Source organism: Sphaeramia orbicularis, chromosome 17 (assembly GCF_902148855.1).
Source record: "Sphaeramia orbicularis chromosome 17, fSphaOr1.1, whole genome shotgun sequence".
Classification (NCBI taxonomy): Eukaryota; Metazoa; Chordata; class Actinopteri; order Kurtiformes; family Apogonidae; genus Sphaeramia; species Sphaeramia orbicularis.
The window spans coordinates 35,369,351-35,391,777 of NC_043973.1; the positions used below are offsets into that span (position 1 = coordinate 35,369,351).

Below are 22,427 nucleotides of genomic sequence, written 5' to 3' on the forward strand. Positions count from 1 at the left end.
GAAAAGAAATGAAATGTTAATGTCTCTGTAAGTAGGCAACAAGAGGTGGTATTTGACGTGAATAAATGCTGTGATTGTACTATTTTAAAAAGGCTTTTATACAAGTACATGTAACAGAATGTCTTACACGCCCCGAATGACATCTGCATAAGCGAGCAGAGGACATGGAAACATCACCAGGGAGCCAGGGAAAAGCCTTTTCATGGTACAAATAAATAAATCAACACCTACAGAATACAGAGGATAAATACAATGTGTCATCCACAGGCACAGCACCTCAGCTCATCGTGTTATTTCATCCATCCTGTGCAAATCTGCAATTTAACACAGATATTTAACCCTAAAACACCTAAACAGCCACCACTGAACAAAATCATCTACACAGGAAAAATGACTGAGCATTTTTTTGCAGAGTCAAAAGTATTTTCCTCAAAAAGAGTAACTTTTATTGTTTTTAGAGAAGGACCAAATTTTATCTGAGTAGGGTAAAATTGTCTTCAATTTGAGTAAATTTTACTGTACATGTTTTTGAAACACTAATCCAGTGGTTCCCAACCTTTTTTTTGCTTGTGACCTAATTTTAATATCACAAATTTCCAGCGACCCCAGACATTCAAAACAGAGACTTTTTGATCATGTAATGGTTTGCTATACTATGTTGCAAATAAGTGTTAATTTTAGATGATATTTAGTCTATATAATGTATATTATTGTGGACAGAGGCAGTAAATCCAGGTGTAGATTACTGCACAAAGGGAGAATGTGATTTTCCTTGGTCAGGATATGTCCAGTCAGTCCAGCTGTGATTTACAGGAGGACAATTAATACTGAACAAACAAGAACTGAAACTATGAATTATGAAAGAGCTGCAGCATCTGAAACTGACCACAATGAACATTTGACACAGAAACAGAACCACAGTGCTGCAGTTTCAGCTTCAGTTTGTCATGTCTGTTATGGATTGGGATTGTCTCTGTCAACTCACCATATTTTTATTAGTAAGTTGTTGTTGTTTTTTTTTGTTTTGTTTTTAACAGTTACTATAATTTTCAGGGACTCCATGTGGGGTTCTGACCCCAAGGTTGAAAAACTCTGCACAAATCCTATCAATATATTGAAATAATTCAGGTAAAATACAGTTTCTCAGCTTTTCAGATGTATCAGATATGACCCATTTGGATGTTAACTTTTATAGGGCACTCACAGAAAAACTCTGAAATTCACAGTTTCAACCTTAGTGTGTTATTGGAGGAAATAACAAGACTTACTTTCGTGAAATTAAAAAAAAAAATCGTCATGTAGAAAATCAAGGTCAAGTTACCATATTTGGTTCCTTGCCCATAAGTGACCAAAAATGATGAGATATGTATATATATAATATATATATATATATATATATATATATATATATAGATATATATATATATGTGTGTGTGTGTGTGTGTGTATATATTATATATATATATATATATATTATAGATGTATATGTAGATGAGTATATATATGTGTATGTACAAATTGCTGGTTTAGACAAGGGGGTGAGAGCTAATAAGCTATGTCTTCTCATTCCTTTTCAAATATGATTCTTTTTCTTTTTTTGTGTGCATTATTTTTTGCTATCTTGAATTTTCATTTCTATATTATGTTGTGCAAAGAAGTCAATTAGTAGCAATCAGGAAGCTTGTACCATTTCCATATTCGAAATAAATCAAAAAATAAACAAATAAACAAATAAGAAAATTAAAGGTGATAAACCATAGACATAGAGGGAAACTCATTCTGAAGACACCACAAAAATAATTCTGGGACTTTAAGGGTTAAAAATACTGATTATTCGTGTTATTAGCTGAATATAAGAAACACTGCATATTTTCGATAACCTCCTGATATAAAAGTGCAAATGCTTGTTTTTGCCACACAAACGTAACCAAACTGTCCCACACAACGTGAGGGGAAGCAACTGAAAGCCTGCAATTCAACAATCATTTCACATTCACTGAGGTCAAAACAGATGATGGTGATGGTGCCAGTTCTTCATCTCCCCTTCTAAATACCACAACTGTTCAAGTGTCAACCTCGCCTTCTTAACTGAATTGCTAACTGACTGCAGATCAACCTGTTACGGTTTTTACAGCGTTAACACACATTCAAAGGAACACTTGAGTTCAGTCTCTTTTCGATGGGAGTTGTGTGTCAATGCTGCGTTCATTCACACTGTTAGATGCAATAAATAGAACTGCACTTAGAGAGAACACCAAGGCTGAGAGTCCAGCATTAAACCACAAACAAACCACATATCATGGCCTTTGTTTTCCTCCTTTATGTCTGTTGGTTGGCTTAACTGTTACCATGGAGATGAAGGTTTATTTCTAATTCATCATCAGTTATATATTCATTTAACTATTATTAATCAGTCACTTGTTTTTTTTTTAACCCATAAAGACCCAGTGCTACTTTTGTCTCAGTTTCCAAATGATTTTTTTCTCTCGATTTAACCATTTATTGTAATATTATCCTCTGTATTTTGCGTATTTTCAGTGAAAATCAGGTATTTTCCTGTATTTAATTTACTGATCATGTAGTTCAGGGGTGTCAAACTCATTTTCTTCTGGGGGCCACAGTCAGCCCAATTTAATCTGCAGTGGGCCGGACAAGCAGAATAATAGCATGATAGCCAATAAATAATGAACAACTCCAAATTGTTTTAGTGCAAACAATGACATTCAATTATACCAATATTTACATTTACAAACTATCCAAACAAAAATGATGTGAATAACCTGTAAAAAAACAAACAAAAAAAAAAACTAAGTATAATTTAACAATATTATGCCTCAACTTACCATTTATACACATGCACAAAACATTTAGTAAAAGGCAGAAAATTGTTAAAATTGCACTTAATTTACTTCATTTCTTCATTTTGTTCAAGTTATTCATGTTATTGTTTAAAGGATAGTTTGTTAACGTAAACATTTTCACAATTTAATGTTTTTCGCACTAAATCAAAGAGAAAAAATGGGTGTTGTCATTATTTATAGGTTATTATGATATTATTTTGAGTTCGATGGCCTAACTTGCACTTTGCAAATTCACCACACGAGCCAGATTGGAACCTTTGGTGGGCCGGTTTTGGACCCCGGGATGCATGTTTGACACCTGTGATGTAGTTTTTCAGAAAAGCTCAGATTACAGTTGAGGGTTATTATATCAAGACAAGACAAAGTGACTGTCAGTAAAATATCATTAACTGAACATAAACCAAGTGTGTCCATCCACTGTCATTGATCCAACTCCATGGGTTTTACTGGTGAATCAATGTTGTAGAAGATGACAGTGTTTTCACATTCACTACGGAGCCTCTGATGTAGAATTGAAGAAAAAGCAACAACCTATTTTGCACAAACAAGTCAACACTTAACCCAGGAGTGTCAAACTCATTTTAGTTCAGGGGCCACATTAAGCCAAATTTGATCTGCAGTGGGCCGAACCAGTAAAATAATAACAGAATAATATATAAATAATGACAACTCCAAACTTTATTCAATGTTTTAGAGTGAAAAAGTAAAGTTATGTGATGAAAATGTTTACATCTACCAACTATCCTTTAATACAGTGTGAATAACATGAACAAACTGAAATTTCTTAAGAAAAAGAAGTGCAAATTTAACAATATTATGTCTCTATTTATGATTTACACATGTAAATTACGCCTTACAGATCATGGTGGATCAACAAATACACAAAACATTTAATAAAGGGGCACTTCAGACATTTCAAATTTTCCATATTTGTTGAGGTTATTTGTGGGTTTTTTTGTGAAATCATAGTTTGTTTAGTGTAAATACAGTAAAATGACATGAAAATGTTTATGTTTCCAAAGACAAAAATTTGGAGTTGTGAGTATTTACAGGTTATGATAGTATTTTACTGATCCTACCCACTTGAGATTAAATTGGTTGGTATTTGGAACCTGAACTAAAATGATTCATATCTTCAGTGTGATTTTTTGCATTTCACAAATCATCCCAGGGGCGAGACTGGACCCTTTGGCAGGCCGGATTTGGCCCGCGGGCCACATGTTTGACACCCCTGGCTTAACCAAAAACACCCAGTGCTACTTTTGTGGTCATTCCCAAATAAATTTTTCTCTCAAATTCACCTTTCTTAAGCAATTTATCATCATTTATTATAATACTGTCTTCTATATTTTGCATTTTTTCAGTGAAAATCGTGTATTTTCCCATATTGAATTTACTGATCAAGTAGATTTTCACAAAAAGCTAAGATTAAAGTTGAAGGTTATTATATCAGAAACAGAGAAAATTAAAGAAAAGTGAATTTTACAGCAGAGATACCAGTAACTGAATGTAAAACCCAGTGTGTCCATCCACTGTCATTGATCCAACTCCATGGGTTTTACTGGTGAATCAATGTTGTAGAAGCTGATGGTGTTTCCATGGTAACTATGGAGCCTTTGAACGTCCAAATGGGCCATATCTGATGACCATGAAAAGATGACAAACTGTATTTTACACCAATCATTTACATGTTTTGATAGGATTAGTGGCTCAACAGGTATTAAACAGTTTAGATCAGTAGATGCTTTTGGTCACTGGTGGATGTTTGGGTCATTATGAGTTAATGTTAAAGAACCTACACCTCTGTCTTTGGTCCATGTTTTAACTTAAATTTGTGTAATCCTGCTGACAGTCAAACCACCGGGCACACATTTATCAATTTATCAGAGGAAGTATATATGTATTATTAACCCTTACAGACCTAGATTTATATTTGTGGTGACTTCAAAATGAATTTCTCTCTACATTCAACCTTTCCTAAAAGATTTATCATCATTTATTCTAACATTATCCCCTGCATTTCGCACTTTTCTTTTCTGAAATCCAGCATTTTCCCATAAATTCGAAGGTTATTATACCAAAAATCCAAAAAACTGAGAAAAATAGACAAAATATATCATTAACTAAACATAACAAGTGTCTACATCTACTGTCATTTGAGTTTTACTTGCGAATCAGTGATGCAGAAGGTGATGACGTTTCACAGTTCACTACACAACCTCCGAACATCCAAATAAGACACATCTGATGTTACTGAGAAGCTGAGAAACTGCACTTTACCTGAATTATTTCAACGTGTTGATAGATTCAGAGGATCGATAGTTGTTAAGCATTTTAGATCAGTGGATGCTTTTGGTTGCCAGTGGCCTTTGAGGGTCAAGCATTAATAATTCATACTGAGTATCTGAACAGAATACTTCACAAATTACAAGTTTAGGCCATATTTTCTGCAGTCCGCAGTGAAAAACGCCTTAAAAGTAACAGCACCGCCTATGAATAACCCAACGTGGCATCTGGCAAAATGAAACCTGATAGAAATTCATGCTCATGTATCAGTGTAAGTGTTTGAAAGCAGGATAAAGTACAGTAAGTGCAGAGGGAGGCAAAAAGATTGCAAGCGTGCTTTAGAGAACAACTATCCTCTGAGCTTTCAGCAGCTGGAAATGTAACCTGTCTCCGAGCATCGACAGACAGAGACGAAGGCGCTGAAGGCTAAAACTGCCTGTCCACTGAGTTCAGCTCCTCGGCCGGTTAGCCCCGAGCCGCGTATTACTGGCCCTGTCCTTTCTAATTATGCAGACACAGTTCAGATCGGAGGCTCTTCTAATTGGACACCCATCGAAAACACACGCTGAGCCCAAGCTGCCGGACATCGACTAGATGAGCCTCTCTTGTGCAACACACCGCTTCCAACACAAAGCACAGGCTGCCTGGCACAAGCTCTGACAGACCGCAGGGACGGAGCTGTCAGGCCTGTGTGTGTGTGTGTGTGTGTGTGTGTGTGAGGGTGTGTGTGTGTGTGTGTGTGTGTGTGTGTGCGTGTTTGCGTGTTTGCGTGTTTAGTCGGAGGTGATGCTTGTGTCCCTGGCTGGCTGTCTGCTGGTCAATGTCAGAGTCCACAGTGTTCCTGTGACGACGGTCTGGGGAGGACAGTTGCGGGCCGTGTGTGTCACTTAACGCGCTGAAAGGCCCCTGGGGGGATTTCACACGGTCAAGGCAGCACGCCGCTCTCCTTCAGAAGGAATGCATGCACTTCTCTCAGAGCTCCGTCCACGCTTGTTCTGACCGGTCGAACATCCACCAAACTTCAGTGTTGGAAGTTACAAAATGAATGCCTTACAGCAGGGGTGTCAAACTCATTTTAGTTCAGGGGCCACATTCAGCTGAATTTGGTCTGAAGTGGGCCGGACCAGTAAAATAATAAATTAATTCTACAGGGTGTCCCATAAGTCTCCATACATAGGAAAAATAAACGTTTCTTGACATAAACCATTTTTATTTATATACACTGAACAAAAATATAAACGCACCACTTTTGTTTTTGCTCCCATTTTTCATGAGCTGAACTCAAAGATCTAAAACTTTTTCTATGTACACAAAAGGCCTATTTCTCTCAAATATTGTTCATAAATTTGTCTAAATCTGTGTTAGTGAGCACTTCTCCTTAGTCCTTTGCTGAGATAATCCATCCACCTCACAGGTGTGGCATATCAAGATGCTGATTAGACAGCAGGATTATTGCACAGGTGTGACTTAGGCTGGCCACAATAAAAGGCCACTCTAAAATGTGCAGTTTTACTGTATTGGGTGGTCCAGGGGGGTCAGAAAACCAGTCAGTACTTTGGTGTGACCACCATTTTCCTCGCACAGTCTTCTTCATGAATTCTCTGAAAACAGTTTTGGAGAGGACTTATGGTAGAGAAATGAACATTCAATTCACAGGCAAAAGCTCTGGTGGAGATTCCTGAAGTCAGCATGCCGATTACATATTCCCTCAAACTTGTGACATCTGTGGTATTGTGCTGTGTGTAAAACTGCACATTTTGGAGAGTGGCCTTTTATTGTGGCCAGCCTAAGGCACACCTGTGCAAAAAATCATGCCGTCTAATCAGCATCTTGATATGCCACACCTGTGAGGTGGAGGATTATCTCAGCAAAGAAGAAGTGTTCACTAACACAAATTTAGACAGATTTGTGAACAACATTTGAGAGAAATAAACCTTTTGTGTACACAGAAAAGTTTTAGATCTTTGAGTTCAGCTCATGAAAAATGGGAGCCAAAAACAAAGTGGTGCGTTATATTTTTGTTCAGTGTAATATGCTCTATATGACTGCCATTTTGTCGGGAACACATTTCAATGCATGTCTGCTGAAGAACTATAAAGAAGAAATATAAAGAAATACATGTTAGAACCATATACAGGGTGGGGAAGCAAAATTTACAATGAACATGTAGTTGTTTTTTCTCAGCAGGCACTACGTCAATTGTTTTGAAACCAAACATATATTGATGTCATAATCATACCTAACACTATTATCCATACCTTTTCAGAAACTTTTGCCCATATGAGTAATTAGGAAAGCAAACGTCAAAGAGTGTGTGATTTGCTGAATGCACTCGTCACACCAAAGGAGATTTCAAAATAGTTGGAGAGTCCATTAAAGACTGTTTATAATGTAAAGAAGGGAATGACTATGAGCAAAATATTAGGAGAAAGTCTGGAAGATACTATTAAAGAAGAATGGGAGAAGTTGTCACCCCAATATTTGAGGAACACTTGCGCAAGTTTCAGGAAGCGTGTGAAGGCAGTTATTGAGAAAGAAGGAGGCACATAGAATAAAAACATTTTCTATTATGCCAATTTTCTTGTGGCCAATAAATTCTCATGACTTTCAATAAACTAATTGGTCATACACTGTCTTTCAATCCCTGCCTCAAATATTGTAAATTTTGCTTCCCCACCTGTATGTTATGGAATGTATATGTCTCCTATGTATGGAGAATTGAGGACACCCCTGTATATACATAATGTTAACTCCAAACTTCCTTACATGGTGAAAATGTTACATCTACAAACTGTCCTTTTAAAACAATGTGAATGACACATGAACAACCTAAAATTTTAAGAAAATAAGTGCAATTTAACAATATTCTGTCTCAGTTCATCCTTGACGGTCATGTTCATTACAACTTACAGATCACAGTGGATCTACAAATACACTAAATATTCAGTATCAGGCAGAATATTATCAAAATTACACTACATCTCTTAGACATTCAGGTTTTCATATTTGTTCAGGATATTCCATCTTCTGTGAAAATTATAGTTTGTTTTGGTGTAAATACAGGAAATTACATGAAAATACTGACATTTACAAGAGGAAACAAATTGGAGTTGTAAGTATTTATAGGTTAGTATGATCATATTTTTTTCCTAGTCTGTATGTGGAACCTGAACCCAATTTTCTGTGATCATCTTAAGTGTAATTTTTGCATTTCACAAATTCATCCTACAGGCCAAATTGAAACCTTTGACAGGCCACATTGGGCCACGGGCTGCATGTTTGACACCCCTGCCTTACAGTAACAGATTACTTTTTGCTGTAACCCAGGGTAGGCCATATATTTGCTGTATTGTCAATGCTATTTTTAAAACTCTGCTTGAAAAAGATCCAGAGGTAGTGAAGGGCATTACTAGTCAATTTTTCTGTAATATTTTATCAATGCATGTTCAATGTTCTTGCGTTAAAACAGACTTTTCGCCCATTTTTTTAATTGCTCAAATTAAAAAAAACAACAGCAAGACCACAAAACCTTAAGACACAGGTGTCAAAACATACATCCCGGGGGCCAAATTCGGTCCATCAAAGGGTCCAATCTGGCCCGGGGGATGAATTTGTGAAATGCAAAAATTCCATGAAGATATGAACAATCAGTGATATCAAATCATTTTAATTCAGCTTCCACATACAGACACCATACAGTCTAATTAGATTTCCAGTGGGTCCAGAACCAGTTAAAATATTATCATAATAACCTATAAATAATGACAACCCCAAACTTTCTCTTTGTTTTTTTGGTGTTGTAAAAAGTAAAATTACATGAAAATGTTTACAATACCCAAACTATACTTTTACAAAAAATGTGAATAACCTGAACAATACGAACAAACGGAAATGTCTTTAGAAACGTAAATGCAATTTTACCAAATTCTACCTGTTCATAAATGTTTTGTTCCAATTGTAATGCACATGGTAAATAATAAACTTGATAAGCCGAGGCGTAATATTGTTAAAATTGCACTTGTTTTCTTAAGGACCAATTCAAGTTGTTCATGTATTCAGATTTTTAAGGAAACTTTGTAGATGTAAACCTGATCATCATAGAATTTTACTGTTTTCCACTGTTATTATTTTACTGGTCCGGACCACTGGAGATCAAATTGGGCTGAATGTGGAACTGAACTAACATGAGTTTGAGACGCCTGCATTACAGTAACAGATTACTTTTTGCTGTAACCCAGGGTAGGCCATATATTTGCCTGTATTGTAAATGCTGTTTTTAAATCTCTACTTGAAAAGATCCAGAGGTAGTGAAGGGCATTACTAGTCAATTTTCAGTCATATTTTTCCTCGGTACATGCTCAATGTTCTTGCGTTTAAAACAGACTTTTCCCCTGTTTTTAATTGCTCAAATTAAAAAAAAAAAAAAAAAACAACAGCAAAACCACAAGACCTTAAGGAATAAAAAACTATGTCAGTAAAGTTCTATTCTCTGTTGGTGTTCAGCCAATGGGTGAAGACAACAGAAGACAGTACATTCACAACATGGATGTATGCTCATTATTAACCCTAACACTACTTTACTGAAGCTAGTTAGCATTAGCATGATCCGTATTATCAGCAATGGACAAGCTAAGCTAACGTTTGCTAGGGCTAGTTAGAATTCTTTATCAATTTCGGCTTTATCTATCGGCTGTTTGAAGAAGAAAAACGGTATCCCACACACTGTATATTCAACTTTGTTTGAAGACATGTTTATTTGAAACCCTGATATGTTTTGGAGCACTGATAATGACAAGACGAAATGGTTGTTTATTTCAAATGTCTATAATTAGCATTATTGTTTGCAAAAGCCTGGAAAAAAGCGGGCAGATGCGTTTGTCTTAAATAGGTCAAAGGTATATTGTCTTGTTTATATCTATTGTGCCTATGTCTGCTATTTGGTCATTGGTTTGTATTTTTTGTTTTTTATAAGCCCATGTAAGGGCAGGACAAAAAATTATAATAATAAAACTCATTCATTCATGCAAAAAAAACATAAGATAGCAATGTTTCAGTCTTCTGGACTTTTTCAAGTACAGATCTAAAAACAGCATTGACAGTTAGGGATGTAACGATTACCGGTATGACGATAAACAGCGGTAAAACTGCAGATGGTTAGTATTACTGTTTAAATTCTAATTCTCATGATAACCGTGTTTGATTACCGCACTTTTAGGGGAAAAAACCCTATGTACAGATCTGCTTTTATGTCAAATATTTGAGTATGTTTTAATTTATTGCAATTTTAATTTTCTATACCTAATATTTGGAATATTCACTTTTAAAGTCTTTGAAAAGGTTCGTTAAGCATCTTTGTGTATTTATGCAATAAAATACACATTTTTCAAATCGGACTTTATATATTTTTTGTGTTTCTGTCCTTTTATGTTTTATAGTAGGTTAAAGTGAAAAATAATAGACAGATGATATAGATGAAGTTGTGCTGAAAAAACAGATCAAACATGGGTATAGTAAACATTTGTTTATATAGTATATAAAGGCAAAATCAAAAGGACTGAAAAACAGACAAAATAGGCTCAGACCACTAAGGGTTAATATTTGAATGTTTCTGCAACAGAAGGGACATTGTGACTATTATTTTATTGGGTTTTGTTGTTGTTGTTTGTTTTTGTTGTTTTTTTCAAAATACAACTTGCTTAAATTATTTCAGTGTGTGTATCAGTACTTTTGAACATTTTGAGCACATTTCAACAATACCGCGATAATAATAACCGTGATATGAAATTTTCATATCGTTACATCCCTATTGACAGTATATGCAAATATATGGCCTACCCTGGGTATCCTATATTAAAGTTTTTTGTAAGTTGAACGGACAGTGTGCGGTGTACCTGTTTTCTTCTTCATTCGTACCTCATGCTCCTACACACCTGTCCCCTGAAGACGTTTTAGGTGTGCACCAGCCTCCATACTTTGTCTACCCGCTGTTTAAACATGTAAATGTTGGGAAAAAAATGTGAGTGTTCCTGCTGGAATTCAAATATTGTAGACCATAGCATTACTTACTGAACTATCCATCCACATGTACTTCAGGGTTCAAATTTGCACATCCCAAGCCTTTCCTATCTCTTGGGGGGTGGGGCCAGCACCATTTATGAGTCTGTATGTACCTCAAAAGTAATACAGGAGTCATGTAAAGCATTATAACTCTGAAACAGTAATATTGTAAGGTAAGTAACAAGTAATCTGTAATGTATGAAGTGAAATCTTAACAGGTTTTCATTCCGTCTCAAGACAGCAGGACAATAACCATGTAGCCGAGCGACCACCAAACTTTCTTTCAGCGCGTTTACATGCACAGCTTAGTCCGAGCTGTCGGTTCTGTTTCCCATCATGCCTTAGAGTCGGTGCCAGACTTTGTAACAGCTCTACACAAAAACAACACAATGATTGGATTATGATGCTACGTTACTGTTATGAAGGTGTTTGTTGCTTAATTTTCTTTTAAATGCTTTTTTTTTTTTGGGGGGGGGGTGAAAAGCTACAAAATGTGAGCAGACATGGGCTCGATAGGCAAGTAAATCAAGTGAGAAAATCTGATGTTAAGAGTGTGTGGAATAATTCAAGATGAAACTAAATCTGAATAAATTAACAGTGATTTGATCGTGGTAGTCACCTGCTGGTGCTATAGTAACTGTAGCTCAAGTAAGTCTTTTATTATCTTTGTCTCAGCCTAATTGAGCGTGTAATCAATTTATTGTTGAAATCACCTCTGCTATGATAGGTGGCGATGCGGCATTTCTTTCAACTTGTTAACCTATGATACAGGGTGGGGAAGCAAAATTTACAATGAACTTTAGTTGTTTTTTCTCAGCAGGCACTACGTCAATTGTTTTGAAACCAAACATATATTGATGTCATAATGCCTACCTAACACTATTATCCATACCTTTTTCAGAAACTTTTGCCCATATGAGTAATCAGGAAACAAACGTCAAAGAGTGTGTGATTTGCTGAATGCACTCGTCACACCAAAGGAGATTTCAAAAATAGTTGGAGTGTCCATAAAGACTGTTTCTAATGGAAAGAAGAGAATGACTATGAGCAAAACTATTACGAGAAAGTCTGGAAGATACTGTTAAAGAAGAATGGAGAAGTTGTCACCCGAATATTGGAGGAACACTTGCGAAGTTCAGGAAGCGTTGTGAAGGCAGTTATTGAGAAAGAAGGAGGACACATAGAATAAAAACATTTCTATTATGTCCATTTTCTTGTGGCAAATAAATTCTCATGACTTTCAATAAACTAATTGGTCATACACTGTCTTTCGATCCCTGCCTCAAAATATTGTAAATTTTGCTTCCCCACCCTGTATACAAACAACAACAATAGTCAACAGTGATCTAACAAGTCAACAACCCAGAAGGAACTGACACGACAATGGACAACGCTGCAAATGTGTCCATATAACGTACTTTCTGTCTGCTCTACTTTCTGTTCAAATGAGACACATGATGTTAGACTTCGGGTCAGGATTTGGTGCAGAGCATGTGGTCCCGTTCCAGTCCGACTGGTCTGTTTACATGGAAGAGTAGATCTGCTTTCAATCACATTATCTAGCTGTGTTAGTCTGACTGGTAAAACTTTGATTTCAGTCAAGCTAACAAGGTTACACTCAAACAAACGCAATAATTCATTTTAACCCATAAAGACCCAGTGCTACTTTTGTGGCAGTTCCCAAATAGATTTTTCTCTTCATGTGACCTTCTTTAACTGATTTATCAATATTATTACCTATTATTACCTCCGCAAAGGAGGTTATGTTTTTGCCGGTGTTGGTTTGTCTGTTTGTCTGTCCGTGTGCAAGATAACTCAAAAAGTTATGGACAGATTTGGATGAAACTTTCAGGAAATGTTGATATTGGATACAAGGAACAAATGATTACATTTTGGTGGTGGTCGGGGGGGGGGGGGGGGGGGGGGGGGGGGGCACACTGATCTGCCTTAGCGGAGGTCTGCGCTCTCCGACGTGCTTTTCTAGTTACAATATTATCCTCTGTATTGTGTGATTTTTCAGTGAAAGTCAAATTATTTTCCTATATTTAATTTGCTAATCATGTAGATTTTCTTAACCTCATGAGAGCCAGCAATGCCTTTTTGTCCTCTGTAGGAGACAACAGTTTCATAGCTTTATTAGGGGAAAAAAAAAACAAAACAAAACAAAACAAAACAAAAAATGCTGTCCATTGCAATGGACATTCCATAAAATTTTAAAAATAGGACCAATGGCCCTGTAGCTTACCGGCCAAATTAAAAGCTTTGGGAAATGTATCCAGATGCCATTTATTATCACCCAGTTCTGTGTATTTATTTCTATTACAGAAATAGTCCATGTTTGGTCATATTCCAATCAGATCTGTAAAATTTCAAATTCACACTTGACATCATTGATACTGCTTTTTTGGATCAATCCACTTCCTATCTCTTATAATGGGAACATTTTTCAAAGTCGCACAAATCCAGAATCAGATCATGATCAAATAAATTGCAATACTTGTGTTGACATCATCATAAGAAGCTGCTATCCAAGTTTGAAGTCAATCAGAAACTGGAGTTTCAGAGAAGAAGACGATTGAAATTTTTGTAACGGACGACAGAACACGACAGACGACAGACAACGCCGATGGACGCTGCACGGACGGTAAGCTAAAAATGCATCTGAAAAAATTTTTGCATTGTGGTGTTTCCAATAAAGGCAAACCATTTGATATAAAAAGCCAAAATTTGTACTTTCCTGGTCTCAGGAGGATAAAAGCTCAGATTGAAATTGAGGGTTATTATATCAGAAACAGAGAAACCTAAGAAAAAAGACTTTTTGAGCAAAGATATTAATAATTGCCACATAACCAAGGTCTTATCCACTGTCATTGATCCCAACTCCATGGGTTTTACTGGTGAATCAATGTTGTAGAAGATGACGGTGTTTCTATGTTCACAATGAGCCTCTGAACGTCCAAATGGGTACTATCTGATGACATGAAAAGATGAAGAACTGTATTTTACACCAATTATTTACATGGATTTATAGAATTAGTGGATCAACAGGTATTAAACAGTTTAGATCAGTAGATGTGTTTTGGATTGTATGGGTCTTTGAGGGTTAAGTGTTATCTAAACTCACTGAGTTACCAATGAAATGAAGGACTGACCATTTACTAAGTGCAAATTTGACGGTACTTGTTATTTTACTGGAGTATTTCTACTTATGTAACTCCCACACTTCTACTCTACGAAGTTAAAGTTAAAGTGTTTTTTACCACTGAGTTTTTACTACTGTTTGTTTTTAAAGTTTGTGGATACTGCTGGAACCTGTAAATTTCCCTATGGGATGAATAAAGTATCTATCTATCTATCTATCTATCTATCTATCTATCTATCTATCTATTACATCCCTGTGACAATTATTTTTACTGTATTCATCTGACAGCTTTAATTACAGACTTTTCATCCCCTTCCTGTCCAGTGATTAACTATGTATCCCACGTGGCATCATTCTGAAAGCCCTGCGATAACAGAAGGATTAGTCTTCTTTCGGGTTTGAGAAATGTCTCCTTCTAAGCTCAATAAAACTACTTAAAACCCTCTTGAACTAGCTTAAAAAATGCATTGTCACAAAGCTAAAAACAGACCTTTAAGAAAAGTTGACATTTTAGAGATTTTTTGGAATGATGCAAACATATGAGCATGCAGAAAATAATGTGTTACAGGATTTTTTGGGGGCAATTTGACACACACCAACAGAAATGTGTCCACAGGTAGAGATTTGGCGTCACCATTTCCACCATGGGAGCCATCACTTAGTGTCTCTGCTATAACTTTGGGGCCGAATGTTGTAAATCAGGGCTAAATTCTCATGTCGTCTTGCAGTGTAATGTGATTTAGGCAGCAGGACGTCTTAGCAGGTTCCCATGTGATGGAAGACTGATGGTTTGCAGTGGTTCTCATTTGTATGGAGCTGGAGTTACTGATTACCACGGATTTGTACAATGTAGTCAGCCTTTTGTAAATGAAACATGAGCAAATACTGCAATTCAAGACTTTTTTCTTTCAGTAAACTGGAGAATGTAAATTAGTTTGCGTTTTGTACTGCACTGATTGAAGTCAGCCTGGTATTTATTTGCAACTGTTAACCTTGAAAACCTGTAGTACTTGAAATTACCATTCACAATTGGAACCTTAAAGCCTCCATTTTACCATCGCCCACCCCTAATGCACTACTCTAAATGAACTACCCAACACAATATAAAGTAGCTCAACCTTAAACACATAAGGCATATACATTAACCCACAAGACCCTACTTTTGTGGCAGTTCTCAAATGAATCTTTCTCTATATTGACCCTTTCTTAAATGATTTATCACTATTATCATACTATTATCTTCTGTATTTTGCATTTGTCTCACTTAAAATCATGTATTTTCCTTTATTTAATTGACTGAACAGACACTGAAACAGACAAAAGTGAAGAAAAAGTGACTTTTTCAGCAAAGATATCAATAACTTAACATAAAACAAGCGTCTTTATCTTCTGTCATTTGTTAAACCATGGTTTTACTGGTGAATCAATGTTGTAGAAGATGACGGTGTTTCCACGTTCACTACGGAGCCTCTGAACGTCCAAATGGGTCATATCTGATGACCATGAAAAGACGATAACTGCACTTTACACCAATTATTTACATGGATTGATTGAATCAGTGGATCAACAGGTATTAAACATTTTAGATCAATAGATGGTTTTGGTTGCCAGTGGATGTTTGAGTCTTTATGGGTTAATGCGGCAGTCAAATGAATCTGAAAACATCACACTTAATTGCAAATCACAGTGACGAGTGACTTATAGTACAATAGATACTTATACTTTTCATACTTTAAAGGGACTATATGCAGAATTTCTACATTCAAATATTTAAAAAAATATCTAAAATTACAACTACAGTGTTTAGGATGAAGAGCTATTAAATATGCAGTAAATGTATTTATTTCAAAGGGCTGGGGAATGTATGTGACCACTAGAGGGAGTAGTGAGTCACTCTGCCAGTTTCCCATGGTGATGAAAGCTTACGCCATGGGATGTTTGACCAGAGCATCAGAAAATAACCACTAATGCTGCGTTCCACTACATGGAAACCGGCTCGACTTGACTCGACTCCACTCGGGTACCAGGTCCTATTCCTGGAAACCGTTTCCATTCCAGGATACTACTGACTTTACAGTACCTGGTCGTCACAGCGATGTGGCCCGTTACTTCCGTGTCGTCTGCTCAGAGAGTTGCTGATAAACTCGCTCGTTGCGTGTTGTCTCGTCAAGCTCATGCTGAAGTTTTATGTCGTCCACCAAAGACTGAATCTCCTTCAACCATGGTGTAGTTTTACAGACTGTCATCATGTGGATTAACCTACCGCTACATTTACTGTAAACTTCCGCATCTGTTTTTTGTAAAACAGCAGGTCACAGAGACGACTCTCTGACCAATCAGTGGTCTGCATTGTTTACACGTCACGTTTTAGTATCTGGTTCCCAGTCCTGGAACCTCAGCGGAGGTGAGACCAAAAAACTAGTACCAGGTACCAGATTCTAGGTCCTTCTTCACAATGGAAACGCAAAAAGGCTGAGTCGAGTCAAGTCGAGTCGAGCTGGTACCACATAGTGGAAATGCGGCAAAAGAAGCAACTTTTAGAGTCAATAAAAATGACAAAGTGACAAAAGTTAGAAGCACTGTTTTTGTTTTCACTACTGTACACAGCTCTAAATGCAAAGAAATGAGGGGATTGCAGTAAATGAAAAGTTGATACTGAAATGGCAGCGTTTCTTCTGAGTTTGATTAAGAGGCTAATGAAGGTATAAAGTTATTATGTGATGTTATTATCTTTGCTAAGTTGCCGTTTGTTGATCCACAGTTCAGACTAAACTGTGACAGTTCTGACCTTATTTGGACAATTCCAAACAAATCTTTAGTTCAGCTACTGACAAACTGTACAGAAAATGGAGGTGATTTGTGTTTTTTACTGTGGCTAAGCTAACAGAGCTATAATGTAAACTATCAGCTGATGCAGCACATAAAGATCATATGACACAATGTTATTTTGGCCGACTAGCTGTGAGTTTTTGTGTGAAGAAAACCTGATGATACCATAATACAGATGTGTGTATACTGTATTCAGTGAGTGACAGTCTGCGGATACATATTGTTAATTCATTGGTGGTTTTGGTCCTAATAGGGCTGTGTATCAGCAAGAATCTGGTGATATGATACAAATCACAATACTAGGATCACAATACGATATCACGATATATCATGATACTGTTAAAAAGGGAATTTTTTTTTTTAAATTATTATTTCCTTGAAGAATTGAATTACACCATAAATCTGCACAAATACTAAACACATTTTTATTTGATCAGAACAGAATCCAATGTTATATCACTAATTGTTCCTGTGTTCAAACTGAAATTCTGTTTTACAGACATTACAGTTTCAGATCCTGTTCAAATGTTCAGATTCTATTAGTTCAGAACAAATATCAGAACAGTATTTTTGTGCAAACCCAACAAAGGAACTAACATTATTTAATAAAAGAATAAAATAGAAACAAAAAAAACCAAAAATGAACCTCCACAATATCTGCATTTGATTAAATACCTAAAAATATCGATACAGTATCGTGACATGAAATATCGCGATATATTGCAGAGCCAATATTTTCTTACACCCCTAGTCCTAAATGTGTTCTAGTTCATGATTTTCTGCTGCTATTGAGAGTTTGAATGTCATCCCTTTAGCTACTTGATAGTTGATAAAACTTGTTGATATGCCAGTTGATAAAACTGGCATAATTATACTTGAGTAAAGTTGTGAATACAGAACTTGGGATCAGTATTCTTCTTACACTTCTGACTGTACTTTATTTCAGCTTCTTTTCACACTTCTCTGGAGAGACTTAGCATCAGGAAATGTGAGGATTTTTTTAGTCTGTGCAGTGGAGGATGACTTACTGGTGCAGGCAGAGTCAGGGGGGTCACCTGTCAGCACGATAGAAACCATTTTGGCAAGGACAGATATCGGATCCTCTGGCACTGGTGCGACTGTTGGGAGGGCAGAGAATGCACGATCCTGCTCCGAATTTGGACTTGAAGGTCCCAGGGATACAAGCTGCATGGGAAGTAGAGAATATAAAGAAGACAATAAGAACAAAAACAGGAGAAAAAAAAAATCACAAGCTCTTCACGCCGTCTCTTAAAAGACAAGCAGCTTTCTGTCAGTGCACTTGTGAAGCACTTGCAAGGTCTTATATTAACATTGATAACTAAACGAGAAATGGTAAACATTCGGGTCTTATCTCGATATTTGCATCTGCTTCTTTTTTTGTTATTATTTTCTTTTCCCTCTCCCCTTCCAGGTGACATTAATCTCGGCAAAAGAGTGCCGAGATGACAGCGAAGTTTGGTGTGAAGAGGAGGAAAAGGCGGATAAGGATGAAGATAGACTGCTGACAGGAGATTGCAGTTGTCAGACAAACAGGGATGGAGAATGCATCTGAGAAAAGGGATACACCCTAAACCCATCACTCAGTGTCTGTTCAGTCCTCAGAGCTCCAAACCGCACTGCTGAATACAAACAAGCCGTCCCAAACGCATGCAAACAGCCCTATAATAAGCCAATAAATCAATTAAAATGAAGGCACATGAGAGTAAATAACTGAAAGAGTTCTGAGGAAAACATATATATATAAAATAACGTAATCTTAGATGATGTTGTCCAAGCCATTAATCTGAATTCCAGTGAAGGTTGGCTGATATCGAGTCTTAAGGATAAACCGGCATAAGCCTAGACTAAAGAAGGATTCAGATAAAGGGGATTAGAAGCAAAAGGTCTGGATATATCAGCCTCCAGAGCCCCGCGTTTTACTGTTTGCCACATTCCTAACTGGTGGTGTAAAGTGGGGTCTCTGGCAAACATCTGTCCTGTCAGCGTGAGAGCTCATAAAAGCCAGCCAGTGAGAAGAGAGAGTGTGATTAACTAGTTAGGCTAAGTGGTCTTTCAGTTTGAACTCAAGTTCCACCCTAATACCCAACAATGGCACTTTTAGGAAAATCAGCGCAGTTAATGGCCCCGCATTGTAGCTCTAAAACCATGCAATAAAAAGCCAGAGAAGATAAGATGAAAATGTACTTTTTTTTTTTCCTCATAATTCGCTGAGACCTTTAGGCTCTACACTCTCTGATCTGATTTATTTTCCTTCTATTACACAGTGCATCATCATTTTCTTTTATTTGTTTGTTTTCCTTCGCTTCTTTGGAGATGCTGCTGAATCACCCCACCGTCTCGCTTCAATCCATTAACCTCTTCAGAGGGCACAATGATTTCCCTGTTTTTGATACACTAATGTTTCCCACTCGCAAGCTATTGTCTTCTCTCCTCCTCCTCCTCCTCCTCCTCTTCATCGCCACTTTCTCTCCATCCCATGCAGTGTTTGGCTGCGAGCAGCGGCCAGACTGAGGTAAGAAATGAAATGTCTGAGTGATTAATGTTAGCGTGGTAGTGTTGGCTCACGTTGGTCTGAATGGTGTTAATGAGTGTGGCCGCCTGTAGATTAACTAACAGGAGGCCGCAGAGGAAATTACACTTCCTCATCACAACCGCTGGCTGAAGCCCTAGAGAGCGTTTTATCAGGCTTTGGCGGCAAGCTTTTAACCTTGAGCCGCCAAATGGCAACGAATGAGCTCTCCAGCACATGTTAGACACTATTTCTCAAGGCCAGGTTAGAGAAGACTTCACTTGTCTATCTTCCTACACACACCCCACCCTCCACCCTCCACCCTCCCTTTTTCATTCTTCGTTTGGCCGCTGATTCCATTCCATCTTTGGCAATTCACACCTTTTAACTCTCTTTCTCTGTTAATATTTCTATTCTTTGGACTTTGAACGCCTTTCTCTTTCTCTCTGATTATCTGCATTTTCCGTGCAAGAATCTATTGGCTTTCTCTATTCTGTGCCTTCGCCGCTATCTTTCTCTCCCTCCTGTCCTGCTCACAATATTTGTATGCTGCTCCTCGCTGCAACACCTCATTAATTCATACTCTCCTCCACCCTCCTTCACCCCCTTTCAGGAGCCACACAATAAATGCAGAGAAGAGGGCACAGACTGAGGGTGACTTGCACTGAGCATATAAAGGAGGTTTGGTTAAATAAAAGTCCAAATGTCTGTTAAATACACATACCCTGGCACTGCGTGCTGTCTGCAGAGGGTTCAAAGCCAGCGATGCAGGTGCACGAGCCCACAGGAACCATCCACTCGCCGTCTCCGTTGCAGTAGAGCTTCAGAGGCACAGAAACCTCGGCGGCATTGGTCACACAGGCCCCCGGAGCTATCACCAAGGAGGTGGCTTCTGCCCCCGTTGCAGTCTCGGGGGAAGACGGCGAAATTAGCAATGGTGGTGGAGCACTTTTTGAAGAAAACCCTGACTGAGATGAGAGACATGCAAGCGCCGAGGTCCTGGAACGCCAGATAGAAGCCGTCCCTGGAGAGAGGGCCGAAGCTGCGCACTTTGGTGTTGATCCTGCCCGCCTCCAGCAAAGAGAAACTCTCATCTGGGGCAATAGTATCCACCTTCACATAGGGGTTCTCTCTCCACAGAGGGCTGTTGTCTGTAGCCGTGTCACCGTCTGACTCGTAATAAAACAGATTAAAAGTCTCTTTACAGGAGCCGGGGATGTTGGGGATGCTGGCGCAGTCACGCACAGAGAATTTGAGCTCCACATAGACGCGCAGGACACCCTTGCGGGGGATAAAGTCCGTCCTCAGCCAGTTGTTCTGGTTGGGCTGACGGACATTACACACCTGGTAGGTTCTGATTGGGCTCATGGAGTCATCGTAGCCGCTCACCTCCTCCCACTGCGGAACAACAAAGAGGAAATGTGACAAAGGAAGACGTGATAGCAGTTGCAACCTGAAAAATTTTTTAAAAATGCATGAATGTCTGAGTAAAGATGGATGCAGAAACCTGTTTGATGTTTTTCCCTGGGCAGAATGATATGACAATACGTATCGAGTATCATTTCAGGTTGTGCTCGGTTGTTTATTGCCTCACAAATCACACTCTTCACAGAAATATTATTCCTCATTTGGATGGTGTTTTCAAATTATGCCACACATCAGACTCAAACACCGCCAACTATCAGAATTCAGAGTTTACTTATTATCTTATTATATATTTTGCCGGAAAACACAGAGATTCTAAATATAAAGGGAGAAATAATATGACAAAGTAACTTTTACTTGTCAAGTGTATTGTTAAAAAAAAAAAAAAAAAAGAAAAAGCCCTTTGCAAGTGATGTTTTTACATATTACAGAGTATCCTGTTATGAAATGGCAAAAAAATAAGAGACCACTGCATTTTTTTCTGAAATCAGCATTTTACATGTATGACAGCCATTCCATTCTACTGCATCTTTTTTTATTCTAATTTTTTTTAAATCATTTTTACCATTTGTCATGTTCTGCAAATAACTGCTTTTAATAACAATATTTTTATGTGGAATTTGGGAGAAATGTTGTCAGTAGTGTATAGAATAACATGAAAATTATTAATTTTACTCAAATATGTATATGCAGATGAAGATGTATATGTATAGCTATATGTATGTCTATATGTATATGCATGTGAATTTATACATATGTATGTGTGTATATGTATATATATATATATATATATATATATATATATATATATATCTATATATATATATATATATATATATATATATACATATCACAGTAGAGATTGAAATCCAGTAGGATTTGTAATCCTACTAGGACAGATAGGAATTTTAGTTTGTCCTAGGACAAACTAAAATTCCTATCTGTCCTAGTAGGATTACGAATTCTACTAGGACAGATTGAAATTTTAGTTTGTCCTAGGACAAACTGAAATCCTATCTGTCCTAGGGTTAGGGTTAGGGGTTAGGGTTGGGGGGGTTGGGGGGGGTTAGGGGGTTAGGGTTAATCTTCAGATCCTAATTTCTTGTAGGATTTCAGTTTGTCCTAGGACAAACTAAAATTTCAATCTGTCCTACTCGGACAGACAGGAATTTTAGTTTGTCCTAGGACAAACTAAAATTCCTATCTGTCCTAGTAGGATTACGAATCCTACTGGATTTCAATCTCTACTGTGACATGTATATATATATATATATATATATATATATATATATATATA

The 22,427-nt window shown here is 37.3% G+C and overlaps 1 pseudogene; it reads right to left on the reverse strand.

The window, feature by feature from the left end:
• Window positions 1-22,427, reverse strand: part of LOC115437400 (ephrin type-B receptor 3-like) — a 62,202-nt pseudogene that overhangs the window by 29,207 nt on the left and 10,568 nt on the right.